The following is a 5,488-nucleotide window of genomic DNA, read 5'->3' on the forward strand; positions in this document are numbered from 1 at the left end:
TCGCTGCACACACACAGCTTGCTCACGGTTAATCGTGAGCAAGCTGTGTGTGTGCAGCGAAACGCGTCGGTTTTATGTGCTGATATGCTGGAAATCATGAAAAAATTAAATCTGGGAAAGTGCAAGAACTTTGTGAGTGCGTACTTGATTCTTCCGTTTGTGGAGAGGTGTGCAGAATATATATATATATATATATATTACCTACTAGCGGCCGCCAGTAGGTAGTTATAATTAGGACCTTGTTTCTATTCAAAAAGAGTTTTTCTTTGGCGCTGTTTGATGAATCTTCGAGATATTTACAAAACGAATGGTTCACTCAGGTCAGCTCCTGTCCTGAAAGTTTTGGGGTGATTCATCAAGCGGGGACCAAGAAAAAAGGGGGTCCCAAAACACGTTTTTTTCCGTGTTAATTTCCATAGGAACTTTAGACATGCCTACAGACCGAACTGCTGAACGGATTTACACCAAATTTGGCAAAAAGGTAGCTTTTGGTTCAGAAAGCACACGTATTGTTAAATGGTGTAAATCCATTCAGTAGTTGCTGAGAAATTCAAGAAATAAAAAGATTGATATCTGAGCACTGAGGGGGGTTCGTGAACCCTTCCGAGCACGAGCTTCACTCTGATTGGCTGCCAACACTTCAAAGCAAATTGTGTTGGCCGCCATCTTGTGACTCGGTAACTGAGTCACAAGGAAACAGTTAAAAAAACGTTAAAAACCAAGAAAAGGGGATAGGGTAGAAACAACCTGACCCCCTAGGCCTGTTTAGGACCAAAATAAGCATTTTTCTTTAATAATTTCAGCCAAATTCGTCCTGGGTGCGCACATCTGGCTAAAATGATTTTTAAAAAATGAAGCGCGGGCCCGCGCTTCGTTGTACTTAAGCCCCCGGATGGGCCAGGTCCCGGGGGCATGTCAAATTATGTCTCCTCAGCCTCGGGGACCGCCACCTCCCCGGGGCTTCATTCATGATGTGCGGGGGACACGCAGCATCCCGCAGCCCCGGGCACTGCCACCTCCCAGGGCTGTTGAATATTTAAATACGGAGATCCGTTGCTGACCCCCCGGCCCCAGGGATCACCACCTCCCCAGGGATATCTTAATGTTGGGAGCCGGGCAGTACGGCCCCACTCCTGGAGCCCTAGATGGCCCTGGGGACTGCCTCCCCCCCGGGTCCATGACATGTTGGAGCCCGCCTGGAAGCCTGTCTTTGCAATAATGCAGCAGTTCAAAAACACCTACTGTGTCCTACCTGATGAGTAAATAACATACAAACCTCAGAAAGAGCCTCTACATGATGCTCTCACCATCTTCCACTGAGTGCCTACAGTGTACACACCCTGAAGACAAGGCTGATTACTCTATACAATACTCCGCTGCACTCTGTTATACATTTACACATCTGGATTGTGTAGGCAGTGTATTATCTTGCATGGAAAATACCTCTTGAGTGCACCGAACAGTGAAGCAGGGCATCCATTGACCACCCATCTAATATGAGCCTCAAATGTTAATGACTATTAGCCCTTTCAGGTGATTCCCTATATATGAGACACTTGGTAAGTGCTGAAACTTAGCCTTTTGCAAGTCTTGCCTGTACTTTGCAACAATTCTAGGAATCTTTGTCCTGTGCCCTTACCCTGTATCCTATGGAACACAACAGTCAAGAGTTGATGGAAACCCAAGAATGTACTCACCTTGGTGGTCATTGGATACCCTTGTAATCCCCCACAATTTGTTCTTTGATGCGTTCTGTGGGACAAAGCTTTCTCCTTCCATCATGTTGCTAGATGTCTGTGAAGCTCTCCGGTCGGCCAGGTTGTATCTAACATACAGGGTTCACTAAGCAGCTCAGTTGATCAGAACTAAGAACTAATGAGTCTATACACATCTAAGAAAAGGTGATACACATACATCCTGTAAACCAAGGGGCTGATCCACAAAGGGGCTCTGCACTCATGGCAGAGGCCCCGCAGTCATGGCGGGGATCTGTTAGGTTTGAAATTCCCATTCCTGCAATGCACTAGTTTCATTCCATATTAGGTTAGCAGTGAGTGGCTAAATACATGCCATTTGTATTCACGTTATGCAACCCGTTGATTTATCCCCGTAATAGGCAGGCTTCAGTTAGCAAGTGTGACTCCATTTTGCATTTCGTAATCACTATTAGGCTGCTTAGATGGTGCTTGAGTTAGGCCTCACTGCTCATATTGCTTGCCTCAGCAGAACACTGTATTTTGGTATTATTTTCTCTTCTGTTCAAGGCTGTTTCTTGACTTACTAATGAATAGGCCATTCTGCCCTCGCATACCTATCTGAATGTGTAGTTTCTGCTCCCATGTTAGGAGAAGTTGAGACCCAGCACTGTGGCCTTGGATTCCCGATTGTTCGTACCCATCTGGCAGGTGTTAGGTAATCCTACTGTGCCTCTTTGTTCATGTTCAGCCCAGGCTGGTAGTTTTCCATTGTGGATCTGGTTGGAGGCTTCTTGGGAGGAATGATTATCCACTGTAGACTGTTGGGGGCCAGTCCCTCGGCAGACATCTTAGGGTGCAGGTCATGATAGACTCCTCTGCAGAGTATTGCCAAAAACGATGAAAGTTTGTATTCTCCACTGTCTGACTGACCCTTCATTCTTGGGAAGGCCTAGCAGGTGGTTGTAAGTAACCCGAGTGGCCCCTAAGGGCCACTTCCTTCAGGTCCTGCAGTCGTGGTGGGACCTCCGTACTGCAGTTACCCATTGAAGGGATCCCACCATGAATGTGGGACCCAGAACTGTGGGCCTCTACCACGAGTGCAGAAGCCCTTTATGAATTGCCCCCTGTGATTGCATGAGTAAAGGATTTGTGCTGAGCCTTAGGATCAGCTGCTTGTAATCTCCATAGGCTTAGAGGAGCAGGAGGAGCAACATAGACGTTAATGAGGGTAGGACTGAGAGCAGAGCCCTGAGGCACATCACAGGAAAAGGCTTTTAAAGTGGAGCGAAAAGGAGCTAAAGAAATTCCTAATACCTCTAGTGAAAAAGGAAGGGAATCATTTGAGAGCATTGTTCGTGATGCCTACTAGTGATAACTCAGAACCAGATGAGAGATCCTATCAAACACAGTGGAGAGCACTTGAAGAATTAAAGCAGCCTTTCCACCTAAATCAGGATGACGCAGGATGTCATTGGTAGCTGACATTGCGATGAAAGCCTGTGTTCAAGGCACACTTAGTAAAATTCATAGACATAGTTATTCAGCAGTTGGGAAATATAGGAGCTCGCTACAAATTTGACTGGCCTTATAAAGACTAAAATCTCACCAATATTGTGCAAACAATATTTTAACTATCATTTTAATTACTTTTTATGCCAACTGTGATGAGCTCAATTGATCCACAGTAAAAAATGACTTGACTTGAAATAAGGGTGGTTTCCATGCAAAAAGAGGGACAGATGCCAGAATAAAAGAGCAAGAATATTGTGTGCTTCAATGAATGTCGAAAGCTGAATGTCAACAAAACTCAGTAATTTTAGCTGGGAATGAAAGAAGAGAAATTAGCTTGTAATTGGTCAGAACAGAAGGAGTAGCATCAGGTTTTTTCCAGTAAAGGTAACACTGTGGCTGGTTTCACAGATATGTGGGGCATGGCCCGAAGAAAGAGGATGGTAGCATAGGGTTTTTAGGAGTTTATTGAGCATTAAATTGAGTTATTTTACTATTTCTATGGAAGAGGTGCCTGGCGGAGTACCAGAGGAGATGGTTTAAATCTTTTCCTTAATTAAAAATGTATAAGTTGCAAAGGGTGCTGGATACACAAATTTTTGGGGGGCATGGGGAAAAAGACATTGTGGGAATATTAGTGAACTAGGATGTTGGATTTTTTTGGATCTCAGATTGAAACAATTCTGAACAATCACAGTTCAATTGGATAGAGTGATTTAGGATTTGCTTACAGTTGAGGAAGCAACATTTCTAAAAATGTGAAATATTTATTTAGTGGGATTTCTTGTCATCCATACACCTAACGGAAAATATTTTGCTCAAGACTGATCAGATTCCTGGGGGGGCGTGGCTTGACGCCCATTCCGGTCACTCTCGCCGAGCGACGCGGACCTGCAGGTAGTGTCGTGGACTCCCGGACTCAATGACAAGCAAGCCCACCGGTTTAGGGACATGAATGTTGGTGTGCCCCCTGTGAAACGCTCGTGGGCCTGCTGTAATTAAGGAAATGCATTGTTCGCTTCAGTCCGCTCTCACCTCAGAAGCGGCCACCATTTTGCATGGCGGCCGCTTCTCTTCATTTGAATGCAGCCTTGAGACTACGCATTTGGGAGAGGCCCTCTCCATAGATGACTGCAGATGTTTTTTTTCTTCTTCATTCTTCTTTAAAGGAATGTAATGTAATGTGGGAAGTTTTCCTGCTACTCCAACGCATGCGCTGGTCTGGCCGTGACATTTAGTAGCTGGCTTTTGAAAGTTCTGCTAAAGCCACCAGCGTGCGGTTACGCGCGTGTGCACGCACCGCCATCTGTCTTTCCTCCGTCATCACGGGTCATTAAAACGCGGTGCTCTCACTTTCAAGGCGGCGGGCGCTCGCGCGTGCGCCACTTTTGAGGCCGGGCTTGTTGCACATGTTACAACAGTGTTAGGCAGCATGGGGCAGTCATCTGCTTGTGTGATGTCCGTGTGATCCTGCACACCAGAAGTGTCAGGAGCTGCAACAGTCGTTCTCACAGCAGCACCGCTGCTGGTGTGTCCTGAACATGCAGCCCCGTCTCATTGTGCTGCTGAAAGATCACACCGAGCCCTCCTCGCTGTGGCTGGGTAAAGTGAAGTGCTCTTATCTGTCCGAAGCCCTTTATATCTTGTATTTATGGTATGTTCGTTGATAAAGGCATGTCCCCCAACTCTGTTTCATCTGCGCATGCGCTTAAGTGGCAAAGGAGTCTTTGGAGGCGGCTCCGTCTGGCAATGCACACCTTTTGTGCAAATCATACACTGCTGGTGAACAATAAGTCGTCCATTTCAAATGTCATGTTCATTACAATTAAGTCACTGTGACACCGCCCAGGACCTGCCATACTAGAAAACAAAAGTCAGCCAAATGAAGCAGATTGGGGATGTAGTTCAGTGGTAGAGCGCATGCTTTGCATGTATGAGGCCCGGGTTCAATCCCTGGCATCACCACTCTTTTTGTTTTGTATTTATTTTGTGTGTGTTGCATTCTAAAATAACACCACATATACAATGTTTCCTTTCCCCGGATCTTATCGACTCTTTTTCAAAATAGAATCCCATGGCATTAACACAAATAAATATATTTATAGGTGTGTGAATAGCTCAGATCCTTGCAAAACTCTTCCATAAACAAGCAGACGCCCTGAGGGCAGGAGCAGAAACATACACAGACAATATATTTTACTTAAAGCATCGTGAGACATAAAACGGCATGCTATGGTCTGGATTCTATGCAGAATCATATAGTCTTTCTCCAAGTTCTATAT

At 45.5% G+C, this 5,488-nt stretch overlaps 1 non-coding gene across 1 annotated transcript; it reads left to right on the top strand.

Moving 5' to 3' along the window:
• Positions 1-5,100: 5,100 nt before the first annotated feature.
• Positions 5,101-5,171, top strand: TRNAA-UGC (transfer RNA alanine (anticodon UGC)). Its single transcript has one exon. It is a non-coding gene; the product is annotated as a tRNA-Ala (tRNA).
• The last annotated feature ends 317 nt before the right edge of the window (positions 5,172-5,488 follow it).

This window comes from Lissotriton helveticus, chromosome 12 (assembly GCF_964261635.1).
Source record: "Lissotriton helveticus chromosome 12, aLisHel1.1, whole genome shotgun sequence".
Classification (NCBI taxonomy): Eukaryota; Metazoa; Chordata; class Amphibia; order Caudata; family Salamandridae; genus Lissotriton; species Lissotriton helveticus.